The sequence below is a fragment of the Aristolochia californica genome, unplaced genomic scaffold (assembly GCF_029961685.1).
Source record: "Aristolochia californica isolate CCGP_79_NKW_82.1479 unplaced genomic scaffold, dmAriCali1.0.hap1 SCAF_8, whole genome shotgun sequence".
Classification (NCBI taxonomy): Eukaryota; Viridiplantae; Streptophyta; class Magnoliopsida; order Piperales; family Aristolochiaceae; genus Aristolochia; species Aristolochia californica.
The window spans coordinates 4,935,304-4,951,890 of record NW_027182279.1 but is presented as its reverse complement, the minus strand read 5'-3'; positions in this window follow the sequence as shown (position 1 = coordinate 4,951,890).

Sequence of the window (16,587 nt, the reverse complement as noted above, 5' to 3'; positions counted from 1 at the left end):
ATCGTGCTTCTTCATGGTTGGATACACCAACTAAGAAGGTCATGTTTATGGAAATGACAGTGGAAGAGCGGGTCGAGTGGCTTAAATTTTGTATCGAAAAAAAATTATAATGCATTATAAATACACTATTTTTTTGGAATATTATTATGTAGTAGACATGATATTTGAATTATGACGTTGCAAGACTTATTAGTATGGTTTGTATTTAAATTTGATATGTTGTTGTGTTTATATATTGCATAGATGAATATGGTGTTTTGAGTATGGATGTGGAATGTGGATGAATGTAGGATGTGATTGAATGTAGGATGTGGAATGTGGATGAATGTAGGATGTGATTGAATGTAGGATGTGGAATGTGGATGAATGTAGGATGTGGAATGTGGATAAATGTAGGATGTGGGAATGTGGATGAATGTAGGATGTGTGAATGTGGATGAATGTAGGATGTGGGAATGTGGATGAATATGGTTGTTTATAGGTGTGATTGCAAATAGGTTATGATTGAAGATTGATTTTTACTCGTGTTTATGAATTTTAGGCGATTGAATTTGTGGATTTCCATGGATACTTTGACAGACGATGAAAAGGTTGCAACTATGGTTGCATTCACAACTTTGTTGATCGCCATCGAAAGATACTATCTGTACCATTGCAACAGACGTGTACCACGTTCTTGTGGGATGAATGGTCCATTGTATTTGCAAAAGGCACTAGACAAATCTCTAGTTAAATTTCGGAAAGTGTACAGGATGAATCAACTGGTATTTCACAAATTCGCAGATATACTTACTAGTAAAGGGTTTTTATCAGCCACAAAGACCATCTTAGTTGAAGAATAACTTGCATATTTCCTCCTAACTGTTGGTCAACGACAAGTGTATAGTGTCACAGCAGAGATGTTTGATAGATCAAACTGGACGATAAGTAAGTATTTCAACAAGGTGTTGGATGCAATCCTCAAACTTCACTCTGATTACGTCAAATGGCCTTCAGAACGCACACACTCGAAGATTTTAACAAATTCAATGTTTTATCCCTACTTCAAGGTAACATCACTTCCTATAACTAAATAATTTTACATTAATATACAAAGTTAGTAAATATTAATTGAAAATGTATAATTAGGATTGTATTGGAGCTATTGATGGAACTCATATCAAAGCCAACATTCCACTTGAAGATCAACCAAGGTTTTGGAATATAAAAAGTTATCTCTCACAAAATGTGATGGCAACATGTTCATTTGATATGCAATTCACTTATGTACTTGTTAGATGGGAGGGGTCAACAGCCGATTCCCGTGTACTGAAGGATGCATTGACTCGTCGAGTTAAAATCTTTGTACCTGAAGGTAAGTAATATATTTTTATGCAGTAATTTTTTATCTATTTTATCTTCAATTATTTTATGTGGTATATAATTTTTATTATAGGAAAATATTATCTAGTCGATGCTGGTTATGCAAATCTTCCAGGATTTTGGTTCCATATCGAGGAACCCGATATCATCTGCAAGAATTTGGAGATAATATTCCTAGAAATGAAAAAGAATTATTCAACCGAAGACATTCATCTTTACGGAATATTATTGAGCGAACTTTTGGTGCTTTAAAAACTCGATTTCAAATATTAAAAGGCACTCCTCCATTTTCTTTTAAGATCCAGGTGAAAATTGTACATGCTTGTTGCATATTGCACAATTATATACGTGCAGAAGATTATGATGATATATTTGAAGATGAAGATGATGATTCGGGTGGCGAGCTCGGTGGAGGAGGAGATGCGGTCCAATTAGGTGCAATGGATGATATAGACAGTGACGATTGCGATGATCTGGAGGATGTGGGTAGCCAAGTAACAAGCATTCGGAGGCAGAGTGCATTAAAATCCACAAGAGCCGCACAATTTCGAGATGCCATATGGAACGATTAATGATGGTTTACTCTTATTACTTTTGAACATGCGTAATTTATATGTACTAAACTTGTAACTCGTTATTTGAATAATATTTTTAGGTTATTTTAAATTTTGTATATGTATTTATTTATTATTTTATTACTATATTAAACTTCATATTTAAGTCTCTGGTAAATAAAATATAATTAAAGTATATATTTGATTAATATATCATCATTAATTATGTCAAAATATATTATTAATTAATACAATGTAAATCTATCTTATGTTATTAATATAATATTTTTTATTCATTAATCAGAATTTTTTTTATTTACTCTATTGTATTAGTGATTTAATAGTGGTAATTAAAATATTGTTAACTCAAACACTTTGGTTTAATTAGTTCATTTTTATAATTATTAAAATCAATGATTTTAAATTTCTATAAGATGAAGATGAAGATGAAGTTGTCCACACTAACACCCTATTTCAAAGATTTCAAAGATGAAATTGTCCACACTAACACCCATTTCGAAGATGAAGATCATGTAGATACATAAGATGAAGATGAAGATCAAATTTTCATTTGGTTGACTAACCCCCCCTTAGGCATAACTGCATTCTAATACAGAACATTTCACTTACAGAAACAAAGTGTTTGCCATTCGAATATCCAAAAAGACTTTCCAAGAATGAAGGAGCACTGCTAAGAAACAAAGCGAGAGTTAGAGATTTTGTAGGGTTAGGTCGGCGACGAAAAAAAATAGAAGATTAAATAAAAATCTTACCTCCTTCCGTCGGACTGTCGATTTCGTCTCGTCGCTGAGGAAAAACTTTGGATGAAGAAATTGAAGAGGAAAGCAGAGAAAGAAATCGCAGAGGAAGAAGAGACAGAAATCGTAGAGGAAGAAATCGAGGAATAGAAGAGGGAGAGGGAGAACGAGGGATTTGAATACCAAATCCCTATTTCCCCTGAATACCTGCCGACGGAAAGTGATTTCTGCAAGAAATCATGCTGAAATGGCAGAGTGAAGTATGGGTTTCGCAGGCGGCAAGACGAAACGAAGAGACGGTTTTCCCAAAAATTTCCAAATCTCCCGATCCTCGAATCGCTCGTTAAATTAACGAGTCGGCTCCCGAGCCGACGAGCCGACGAGCCGAACCTGGCTCTGCTTGAGCTCGACTCGTTAATGTAAATGAGCCAATTTTTGAGTTCGAGCTCGGCTTGAGCTTGAAATATAACGTATCAAACCGAGCCGAAATTGAGCCGAACTCGAGAGGTTTGCGAGCCGGCTCGGTTCAAAGCCACCCTTACCGTAGATAGTATCATATCTTCCCGTTGTTGAAATGTTCTGACAGGTTTACTGAGCTGGTTCTGATCCCGCTAGGCTCAACAATCACTAGCACCAATCTGTTGTCGTTTCTAGACGAATACCGTTTCCACCGAGTCCATTACAACTTTGGTATCGGGGAAGAAGATCACTATTGCTGAATTAATTGTTCTTAAGTTAGGAAGCATTGGATTATAATCGAATCGAGTCTATTATGATCCACTCGGGTCAACCCAGCAAACCAAGCTGACCCATCTCATTGCTATTGAGCCACACCAGCATGATTCAGTCTATTCAGTTCTATCAATTTGACTCGGCCCACTTGTTTTTCAGCCTTGGTTATACGTGTCGATGTACCAAGTTCTATATCCATTTCTTCCGTGACTTGGTTATATTGGTCTGATATTTTATTCTACTCAACACAGTCCTTTTATTCGGTTGGATTTTTATCTTGGTTATTTACTCGGTTCCAACATACTATTTAGTGTAGCTTCCTTATTTAGTGATAGACTATCAACGAATTATCTTATGGAACCTTATAAAGGACTTTCATTATTTGGTACGTGTTATTTGGGCATTAGCCCATTTGAGCTGCTGCTATTGTGTCTCTTTGGTTGAGACATTTTTATTGAATGATTTTTTAGTTGCTAATTGTTGTCAACATTGGTTATTCTGATGAAGAAAAAAACACACGGTGACCCCAGAATATTATCTTCTGGGTGATTACCCGTTACCCCCTTATTTGGCATTTTTACTCATACCATTTGAAAGTCAGTGTCTTGTGGAGGGACACCGTGATGGAGGAGTTTATTTTTACACTTCTGAGCAATGCCTATAGACCCACTACCTACAAAGACAAGGAGTGTACCCATAATCTAGTGTGAGTCAAATCTATTATTCACCCAAGAGGTGTTTTTTGAGCTATCCTAAGAAAGTGGGTAGACTTTGTGCCCCACAATATGACTACTTTTTCTATTGTGAAATTGTGAGGAAAATATTTTTGACTATGACCATTTGATTGGGGTATGGAGCGATGTCTTACGACTATGAGTGATTTTACTCTTTTATATTATGCTAACTGGGTCTCTAAGTGACCACCAGCTGTAGGGGGAATGTTGGAAAATATGGTGGATTTTCATTTTATACGGGAAGATCTTACACACCATTTGTAGAAAGTTGGGTGTTAATGATGTTCTCTCACCTCCAGTTTAAGGGCGGTGTTGGAAGATGGGCCCAAACCCACCTGACCAAGGAAGGCCCACAAGTCCAAGTGTGTGGAAGATGGGATTAAACCTACACATCCTAGAGAGGTGGAAGATGGGCTCAAGACCCATAGACCAAGGAGAAGGCTCACAAACCCACACAGTGATGATATTATAGTGAATAAAGAGTCATCTCATAAAGATGACGCTAATGTAATTAGTTTAATTTTAGGGGCATAATTATAATATTATAAATTTATTAATCTATAAATTGAGCTTCAGGGGAAGGGTTATGACACAAGTCCATAACCTCTTTCTTCCACTTGTTTTCTCCTAATATGTCGTCTTTTTCTTTTTCTATGAGCTTAATCCATCGTATCCTGAAAATCAATATTTTGGTAACTTTGGCATCAAGAGTTTTCTAGCAGTTGCATGCTTGCATTATCTGTTACTATTTGGAATACATTATCTACTCCTATGAAGTTAATAACTTCCTCAAACACATCGAACAACATTTTCACAGTTTTAGATTCCTCATATGCGTCTATTGATTTTAAGAAAACTAACCCTGGATGCTACTAAATTAATTTTTTTTTATTAAAGTCTTGTTACTTGTATTGGTCCAACCATCAGCCATAAGGCACCCTCATGGCATGATCAATGTGTTTAAAATATTCGACATGATCTTTAACATTTGCAACACTTAAATCCAAAACTTTTCTCCATGTATTATGATATGTGGGTCCTTTGGATCTTGGTCCAATAGAAGTTATAGCATCAAGCAAAGGTTAGTATTGAAATTCAAAAACATTATAAGAAATACAAGCATCGAACATCCATTTCATAAACTCCAATTCTTCCATTTCAATTACTTTTTCCCAACCATTAAACTTCTAAACTTGTTTGAGAATCAATGATAAAATCCTAAGGGCTGTGGGGCATAAAGGCAAAAAGGAAAAATGCCAATGGTGTGCGGGGCCAAGATGGCGAAAAGGAAAATGCCCAAAAGAGGCGATGGACCTGAGGGTAAAATGGGGTAAATGCCCTTATTCTTGACAGGATAACATCCTACTAGATTATATTTATCTTTATTGGTGCAATCTTTCAATTTATAGAATCTCTCCTAGATTTATGTAATCCTTTCAATTTATTTGAATCTCTTTTTGAGTTATGTAATCTAAATTGATTGAAGAGTTTCCCAAATAATATTATGAATAGGGGTGTTGGCTAAAGGAAGAGATCAGTCAAACCTTTTCCAAATCTCTATTTTCCCAATCAAATTCGTGCCTAGCACCTCTCCTCGCTTCTTCTCTCTTTTCCTTCTAGATCTCTCTCTCTCCCTCTCTTCCCCTATTTCACTCACTCTTCTTCCCTTTTCGATTATTTCTAACCCTCTTGACCTCTCTGTTTTAACTCTTCCTTTTAATTTTAGAAAAGATAAATACCTCTTACAAGTAGGGCTCTTATCATTTGGTATCAGAGTCTTCTTTGAGACCTACTCCATCTCAATTATTAATCGAATAGAAGATCAGTTCGGCTAGACTGCATATCTGTTGCTTAAGTAAATCATTTCCTTTACTATAAGCATATTTTATATGGTAATATTATACTTTATTAAAATATATTCAAATCTACTTTTGGAAACAACAAGTTTCAAGTCAATTAGATCTCTATATTAAGAGATATCTCTATTGGAGTTGATCAAGTTTAGTTGTTGAAATAAAACAACAAAAAATGATTCAAGGTGAGAGCTTTACATATCCAAGTACACACTAAATTAAATCTCTTTGAGTTTGTTGAAGAGCAAATATGGAAGAGTTTTACATGACTCTTATAGTAAGAAGTCTCATAGAGTTAGAATTAATATGGTGGAGTCTTACAAGATTCTCATAGAAGGAGATCTCTGCAAAGAGTCTCAATTAAAGGTGTTTTAGTTATGTTAGTCTTCTATTTATGTTCAGTTATACAATTTTTCTAAGACTTATCTTTTAGTGTTTAAATTTGGGCCTAACTGGGATATGGGTAGTTTAATTGTAATTGGATTCTACTTGTTTCCTCTATTATAAAATAAAGGTTCTTGTACTCAAATTATAATAAGTTAGTGAAGTATTTCTCTTTTCCAAAAATTCAATATGGTATCCGAACAGGTTATGTGAGTTGACTTGGTCAACCCACAAATATAATGTGATCCTCTTCGGATCTATCATCTGTAGTAGTTTAGGTTCATGTTCTATTTTTTTTCTTCTTGTCCTAGTACCCGATGTTGTCTTGACATTTGGACCTCCATAATAATCTTTTCATATTGAAAATTATATATTTATATAAATATCTTTGAATTTAATTTCCATCTCAAAAATAATTTTGGCAATCGAAGTTTCTACAAAGAGAAATTGATATTTGAAGCAACAAAAGGCCAGCCTGTAAGAATGGTTCGAGCAACAACAGAAAGCTTCATCTTTTGAACCATTTTATACCATTAAGAACGCGACTTTATATGAAGAATTAATATATTAAAATAAATATCCATAAGTCTTAACTATCCAACAAATTCTCAATCTTTTTATGGAGGAAAATATCGATCTCAGAAGAGTCAATGGTCGTGCTGGCAAAAAAAGAAAAAATACTCAGTTCAACTAGATTAAAGAGTCCAAAATCTATGAGATTATTTCTTTCAAAAGAAGTATATTTTATGAAAAAATTATATTTTGATTATATACATCGAATTTTAGTTTCATAAGGAATTTTTTTTTTTGTCAATCTAATCTATATTTAAGGAGATATTTGCATTGGAGTTGAAAAGGGTCAATCTACAGAACAAAGGAAATAAAGAGGTTATAAAAGATTCAAGAGGGAAGTTTTTTTAAGTTAAATTAGATATCAATTTAATGCTCTTTTAAATAGTTTCTTGAGTAACAAACCGGTTGAGATTTTGACCTATATTTTTGGAGATATCCATAACAAATGTACCAAATATCAATTTTACTAAAAATATCTCATTTTTTCCTATTTTATTTCCTTTTATCTCTCCATGCATTGATGTGAATTGAGTTTCATTTTCTCCTAAAATCCAAGTTTTTTAGCTAAAATTTTCTTCCAAAGAGTTTTGGTCAGACTTAATTACTCCATGATGTGCTCATTCAAAGTATGCAATATCCTGCTTCGATGTTGTTTTATAGTTTTATGTTTTTGTTACTTGGTTGTGTATATTTCATATAGTTAATTCAAAAAAATTTGTGGTCACCCCTTGAAAATGTTCTATAGTTATAGTCTCCCCTACTTTTCAAAAATAAAAGAAAGGTCCCTTTGGAAGTATGAGTGTTGCATACTCACTTCCTTCTGATTAAAGTTGTTTTCCTCTAGTATTTCTTCAGTTTATAATATTGTGTTTTTATCACTTCAAAGCAATGCCTTAACCACTACCTAAAAATTATAGGAGTATGCCTAAGATGGAAGGCTGCCATGGAAAGATAAATGCATGCCTTATATGAGAATCAAATTTAGGCCCTTGTTCCTCTTCCTCCCTGTAAGAAACCCGTGAGTTGTAAATGAGTTTTTACTATCAAACACAATCTAGATGGTTTCGTTGCTTGCCTCAAAGCCCAACTTGTTGCCATGGGATACACTCAATGTTATGGAGTGGATTATGTGGAATTTTTTTCTCCAATGGCTAAATTAATCTTAGTACGCATCTTATTATCTCTACCTGCTAATTTCTCTTGGCCTGTGTTTCAATTGGATCTCAAAATGCTTTTTTTGAATGGGGACATAAAAGAGGAGACATATATGCATCAACCCCTGGTTTTGTGGTTGAGGGGGAGTTTGGATGCAATTTGAAATTGTATGGGCATAAACACTCTCCTCGGGCTTGGTTTGAGAAATTTAGCCAAACATTGTTACGGTTTGGATTTATTCGGTGCTCAGTAGATCATTCCGTCTTATCAAGAATACCTTAAAAGGAAAAGTATTGCTAGAAGTTTATGTGAAGGATATTGTCTTAACTGGTAGTGATGTAGACAACATTAAATTAGTAAAAGAAAATATATGCCAAGAATTTTAAACAAAAGATCTTAGACTTCTAAAATATTTTCTGGGAATTGACGTATTCCATTCCAAGAATGGGATTATAATATCTCAGATAAAGTATATCTTAGATCTACTAGAGGACACATGGACGATGGGGACTCGACCTACAAATACTCCTATGGATGCTAATGTAAAGCTATGTGCAAGATCTGGAGAAGATGTTGATATAGTGGGAAAACTTATATACCTCATAGTGACTAGACTAGAAATATCATATGCAGTGAGTGTGGTGAGTCAGTATATGTACAAACGACAACTTACCCATTGGCAAGCCTTGGAGAGGATATTGAGATATTTAAAAAGAGCTTCTGGAAAATGGCATCTCTATAAGAATCATGGCCACTACAACATAAAAGCTTTCATAGATGCTGATAGGGTCAGATCACTTGATGAGAGGAAGATTACTTCAGGGTACGGTACTTTAGTTGGAGGTAACCTAGTTACATGTAGAAGCAAAAAGCAAAATGTGGTTGGTTCAGTGCAGAGACAAAGTATAGAGGTATGAGCCACAAAGTTAGTGAGCTCCTATGGATCATATCACTTCTTAGTGAATTAGGATTCTATAAAAGAGCATCTAAGGAATTATATTGTGACAACCAGGCGACCATTCATGTCACTTCAAATTCTATCTTTCATGAGAGAAAAAAATACATTGATGTAGACTGCCATTTCATACGGGAGAAATTTCAGGCTAGTATCTTATGTGTTAGTCATGTTTCATCATAAAGGCAGGTGGCAGACATTCTTACAAAACAAGTCTCATTCAAGATCTTAACCACTATATGCAAAAGGTTGGGTATCTATGATATTCTCTCCCCACTAGCTTGAGGGGGAGGGTTGTAAGACACCTCAAGTGGCATTTAGGTAATAAATTTACCCACGTCAAGGAGGTGGCTCAAAGGATAATAAAGTGCTCTTTTCATAAGCATGGCACAATGGTGTAATTATGTAAGATGATGTATGTCTACTTATAACTTTTCCTTTTGAAAGTTTGTAGCCCTATGGGCATAGTAATCATTGTAATCTTCCTTCATCAACTATAAATAGAGGCTCAAGGAAAGGAGTAGAAAGTCTTCCCTCTTCTCTAAAATTCGTCCCTAGCCTATCTCTCTTCTCCCAAACTCTCCCAAACTCTGTCAATCTCCATCTCTCTTTTTATCTCATCTTCTTTCTTCATTTCCTTTCTTCTCCTCTTCTTCATCTTCTCCTCTCTCTCACCCTCTACTTGAGGGCATTATCATGAGATCCTAAACCCAACACATACAACACATATCTTGTTCTTTACTTGACTGATACTATCAGTATAACTACCTGTCAAAATAATCTCATCCATGTATACATCACGTAGTACGACTCCTTTGTCAATATGCTTAACAAATACAGAATGGTCCATGAGCACCTTGTGAACCCAAATCGAATCATTACTTGACTAAATTTGTCAAACCGGGTCTACAAAGATTGCTTAAAACCATATAATAATTTTTTAAGGTGACACACCAACTCCCCCTCAACCACATATCCAGGTGGTTACTGCATATAAATTTTCTCGTTAATATCGCCATTGAGGAAGAAATTCTTTACATCCAGTTGAAAAATAGGCCAACGAGAATTAGCAGCGAGAGACAATAAGAGATACACCGAGTTGAACTTGGCGAGTGGAGAAAAAGTTTCCTCATAATCAATCCCATAACATTGGGTATAACCTTTAGCCACAAGGTGGGCCACTATGCCATCCATATTTTTTTTACAGTGAAAACCCAATTATAGCCCACCAATTTTTTTTAGATAGTAGGAAAAACAATGTACCACGTTTGATTCTCATAAAGAGATGTCATTTCTTCATCTGTAGATATTTTCCATCATGGATGTTGTAGGGCCTCCTGATAAGATTGAGGAATAGTAACAGAAGAAATAAAGGTAAGAAACTGACAACAATATGGTGATAAGCAATGGTGTGAGAGGTAGAAGGTTAGGTGCATGCTTTAGGTTCTTTACAAAGAGCAATGGGCTGGGTATCAAATGAAGGACCAAAACTAGGAATTGGAGAAAAAGAGCATACCTTAGAGGAATCTCGAGACTCCACAGGTGTAGTGTTGGCCAATGCTTCAAGGAGCAGTGCAGGTACATCAATACGGCCATGACTTGCAGGGTCATCAATTCTCATAGTAGGTTTAGGTAACTCATTGGCTGCAGAAAAACCAAGTGGGGCATCGATGGATAGATAAAAGGATTGGTACTAAGTGAATGTGACATCTCTAGACACAATCAGTTTCCAAATAGATGGATTGTAATAGTCATATCCTTTCTGAGTACGCGAGTAACCCAAAAAAAATCATTTAATTGCCTGGGGATCCAATTTAGTAGTATGTGTGGAAGTATTAGAAACAAAACAGGTACACCCAAGAACTCTCAAAGGAAGAGAAAATAACTTATCACCAGGAAAAAGGTAAGAATATGGTGTTTGGTTACCAAACACAGAAGAAGGTAACCTGTTAATAATATAACAAGCCGAGAGGATGGCATGGGGCCAGTAGAAATGATGCAATGCATATGATGAAGTAGAGCACGGGTAACCTCAAGAAGGTGTCTATTTTTTCTTTTAGTGACACCATTTTGTTGTGGTGTGTAGTCACAAAAGGTTTGGTGAATTATGCTTTTTTCATGGAAAAAAGAATGGAAGTCTGTAGACAGATATTCCTTGGCATCATTGGAGTGAAGAATCTTTAAGGTAGTGTTGAATTGAGTAGACACCGTGGCATGAAAGGACTTAAAAATAGGTAAGACTTGTGATCTTTTTTTTTAAGAGGAAAAACCATGTAGCTCGAGAGAAGTCATCCAAAAATGTAACAAAGTACTTTGATCGGGAAACATTAGAAAAATTCATAGGTCCCATACATTATAAACTAAAGAAAATGGGGAATCACTTTTGGTTTCACTGCGAGGAGAATAAGTACTCCATCAGTGTTTACCCACTTGACAATCGCAATTGAGACTTGAAATTGACTGTAAGGTGGGCGTAATCTATTTGAGGGATTGAAGGGATGGATGTTCTAAGCTATTATGCCACTGAAGATTCGTATGTTGAGCACTAGTGGTGGTTGCTAGTGCTAGTAAATCAAGATAGTAGAGCCCCCCTCCTTCTCGGCCCCCACCAATAACCTGTTTTGTCTTCAGATCCTAAAAGTCACAAGAAGTGGGAGAAAAAATGATGAAAATTTTTAACCTTTTTATGAGTTGACCAATGGATAAAAGGTTTAGTGAAAAGTCAAGGATAAGTAGGACATCTTTTAAATGAAGAGTAGGTGTAGAAAATATGGACCCCATCCCACGTACCTTGGTTTGGGATCCATCGCTATAGAAACAACCTTTTTCGGTAAAAAAAGGAGCTATAGAATTGAGATGGGTACCATTACCTATCAAGTGCTAAGAGGCCCCAAAGTCAATAATCTAGGATGGAGAATTAGCTTAAAATATACCTATTATAGTAGTAGCAATAGGAGAAATCTTGTTGGAGGTGGTCTGGCTGTTAGTATATGCCATTGGCGCTTTATCTTTTGAAGTAATGCAAATTCTTTGGCTGAGACAGTCTTCTAGCCTCTAGTGTCTTTAAGAGCCATCGTGATGCAAGTTGACACCATTGTAGTCAAACTAAGGACAATGGGCAATATGCAGAAATATTCAACAATGAGGGTCAAGAGACACAATTAGTGTGTCAAGCCGGGTTAAGATCTTGAATTAAACTGAGTCAAGAGTCTGAGTCCAATGAGCCAAGGTACTGAGTTAGACTGAGTCAATCGACTGAGTCAAGCCAAGTCAAGTATCGAGTCAGTAAGTTCATATAAGCCGAGTTAGCTGAGTGGAACCCGACAATAGCTCAGTGTGTTGGCTTCGTTTCAGGTAAGCCAAAATACAAAATCAAGATACTTCGGTCCATTTTCTTCAGACGTCAAATTATCAATCCGAGAAAAAAACACTCTATTGTGGCACGATACGAAGGTAGATGATAGAAAATAGTTAAAAATTATTGTCTAAGTTCAAGATTACTTGTGTTGATTTCCAGGACTCCATGGATTTAGCTTATGGAGAAAAAGAGAGAGACACCCATTAGGAGAAAACAGGAGGAAGAAGTGGTTATGAACTTGTTGTCCTAACCCTCTCCCTAAGCTCAATTTATAGATTAACCTAATTACATTAATGTCATCTCTATGAGATGACTCTTTATTTACCATCCCGCCATCATTGTATGGACCTGTGGGCCTTCTCCTTAATCTAAGAGCCTTGAGCCCATCTTCTACATCTCTTGGATGTGTGGGCCTTCTCCTTGGTCTATGGGCATTGAGCCCATCTTCTACATTTCTTGGATGCGTGAACCTTCCTTGGACTTATGGGCTTGGGCCCATCTTCCAACACACTTGGATATGTGGGCCTTCCTTGGTCGTGTGGGCTTGGGCCCATCTTCCAGAACTCCCCCTCAAGTTGGAGAACATCAAGAACTCCCACCTTGTTGCAAATGATGTATAAGATCTTCTCATACAAAATGCCAGTTCTCCATATCTTCCAACACTCCCCCTCACGTTGGTGGTTTCTACCATGAGGCTCAGCTGACATAAGATAAGTAAGAGTAAAATCACTCCAAGCCGTATGACATCGCTCCATACTCCAGTCATAGTCATAACTCATGCTGGGTGTTGCGCACACTCCTAACTTTTGTTAGTAGTGGGTCTATACGCAATGCTCAAAAGTGCAATAAAACTCCTCCATCACCGTGTCCCTCCGCGGGACACTGACTCTCAAACGGTTGGAGTAATAAATACCAATTAAAGGGGTCACCAAGAAGATAATATTTTGGGGTCACCTTGACTTTCTTCATTATCATAATAGCCAATGTTGATAAAAATCAGCAATTGAGAAGTCCTTTAATAGTAATGTCTTATCCAAAAACAGACAATAGCAGCAACTACAATGGGCCTTGTCCCAATAACACGTACCAAATAATAAAATCCATGTAAAAGGACCCATGAAATAATTTGATGCGAGTATCTGCACCAAATAATATGCTGCCAATACTGCAAAATAATAATCTTACCAGAGAAAAAGAACCGAGTCGCGTCGAGTCAAATGTCTGACCAATATTACCGAGTCATGGAAGAAATATGTATAAAACTTGGGACCTGGACCCGTATAACCGAGGCAAAAAACAAGAGGGCTAGATCTGAGTTGACCCAGACCGGGTTGACTTGGTCCGAGTTGGCCTAACCCACTGGGTTAACCCAAAAGGAACATATTGAGAGTGGCACCTGATCGTTGGGTTAACCCGACGGAATATAACAAACCTGGTTCGAGTCGCTCAGCCGATTAAAATTGTTGTAGCACCTAAGTTGGGAGTGTAATTTACTCAACATCTTCCTAGCGCTTCTGAACAGAGCCAAGCTGTGGAAGAGAGAACTACTGTCTACCAGCAATGTCTGGCCGAGCAGAAACAAAACCTCGGCAGAACGGAAGCAATGTCTTCATACTCATGAGGTGGCACCTGGTGATTGCCGAGCAGAGTGGGACGAGTAGCAAATCTAGAATAGACAGTAGATATTTTTTGAACTAGTTTTCAACTTCTAATGGAAACCGAGGTTGGAGTCTGCCACCAGTTGGATGATTTCCAATTTCCAATTTCTGAACCAGTTGGATGATAACTCCTAGACGGTTCACGGATCCGTCACTTAAGTGACCCATCCGGCAGACGATTTTCCATTGTTGGTGGTCGCCAGTTACAACCTTATAGTTTCTCGTTGGTTTGGTGGTCTCCTTTGATGGAGAAGAGCCTATAAAATGGGGCCTGGTCTAGAAGAGGCATGCCTGAACATTGCCATCGACGATCCTCTGTGATAGACGAGACATTCTGTTCCCCGGAGACGATAGCCGAGAAGCTTTGTTTGCAAGAAGTTGACGCCATGTTAGGAGGTACGATTTTGGTTTATGAATTTCATATATGCTTTCGAAATTCATTGAAAGTATTCCTACATGTGGTATCAGAGCTCCCCTCTTTGATATGGAGTCATTTCCGTGGAGAGGAGCTCTCTGCGTCCATTGCGAGTGCCGGCGCTATGAAGCCAATCGGCGGCTCGTTCGATGCTATTCATCGGCCGGCGTCATCGTTGGACGAAGTCCGACGGTAGGTGACGTTTGGTAGAGGGCCGTTTATTGACGCTGAATGTCCTCTCTACACGTGGCTGGAGGTTGAAGCCGACCTCCTGTGCATGCAAATAATTTTTTTTTTGAAACTTAGGACAAAACGTTTCATTTAAATAACGAGTTGACTTGGCTGAGTCGATTCGTACCGGTTACGCAAGTCGGGCTTGATGAGACGAGTCGAACGGGTTGGCGTGAATCAGAATTTAAGGGTCGAATCGGATATGTTTAGTCGGCTCGTACATTCCAACTCGCTGATCCGACTCGCTATGAAGTTGACCGAGTTGACTCGTCAACCAAATAAAATTTCTAGGCCAGCGGGGATTCGAACGTGCTCGTAGGAAAGAAATTCGGGCGCTCGTAACCAGTAAGTCCAAATGGTTTCATGTGCTATCGTCGTATACACATAAAATATATATTAAAATTACAGTAATATATTTTTATGCAATTTTAATAATTGTGCAAAATTTATTTAGGTTTTTTCCATACTTCAGTTTTGTTATGCATATTTTTATGTTGATCTAAATATAAGGATTATTAATTGACATTCATTTTAGTCAATTATTTTTTTATGTCATATTTTTTCGTATACATTTGAATAATAGAGTAATTACCACTTCATTCTTAATTATGCAATTGTCTAGTGACATTGAATTTAGTTACATAAAGTTAATGATATTGGGAAAGAAATGTTTTAAAAAACATTCTAGTTGCCCATTGGCCTAGAATATTTCTTTACAAAAAAAATTCTAGGTCCCATCATAAAGAGACTAAATCGCATGTGTTATAATCTAAGCCCACAGGAAAGATAACGACACGCTGATTTATTTTTTTGGATTATTTACTTGGGTAAATATTCAAAAATTTGACTTCATTACATGTTTAGTAAGTTTTTATCTATTTTTTGCAGCTCTTCTTACTTTATACGTCCCAAACTTTGATTCCTCTATTGTTCCCTTAAATGGAGAAAATTATATTGGGTGGAAGGAGAAACTTCTCCTGTTATTAGGGTGCATGGATCTTGACTTGGCACTTAGAATGGATGAACCTTTGAAACCCATGGAATCCAGTACCCAAATTGAGAAAACATCATTTGAACTTTTGGAGAGATCCAATCGATTAAGTTTGATGTTTATTAAGTCTCATATTGGGAAGAGTATTCGTGGATCTATTCCTGAATGTGCCAAAGCCAAGGAATATCTTAAGGCTATTCAGGAACAGTTGAGAATTCCGATAAGACATTAGCAAGTACCCTGATAATCCAAATGTGTTCCGTAGTGTATTTTGAATCTAACTTGACTCATGCTTCTTATAACACCTGGTGGATTGATTCTGGTACTACAATCCATGTTGCCAACACCATGTAGGGTTTCTTGAACCAAGGAAAACTGACGCCAAGTGAATGCTCCATCTATTCAGGAAACAAGATGGGTTCACATGTAGAGGCAGTAGGAACTTTCAGACTTGTCCTAAATACTGGCTTTGTCTTAGACCTTGAAAGGACATTTTATGTTCATCTTTTTCTAGAAACCTTATCTCAGTTTCTAAACTTTTACCCTTTGGATTCAGTTTTAATTTCCTTGGAAATTCCCTCCATTTGTATAATGACCATTTTCTTATTGGAAATGGTATTTTGGAAGAAGGATAGTTAAAACTTCTTTTAAACCTACATTTGATTATAGTCTTAATACTGTGCACGACATTAATGTTGACATTAAGAGAAGTGTTATAAATGATAAATCCTCCATGTTGGGGCAAAAGAGATTAATCATATCTCTATTTGATATAATTAAAAGATTAGTTAATGATGGAGTCCTTGAGGCTATTGATTTTACTGATTTTAGTACATGTGTGGATTGCATTAAAGGAAAACAAACCAACAAGTAC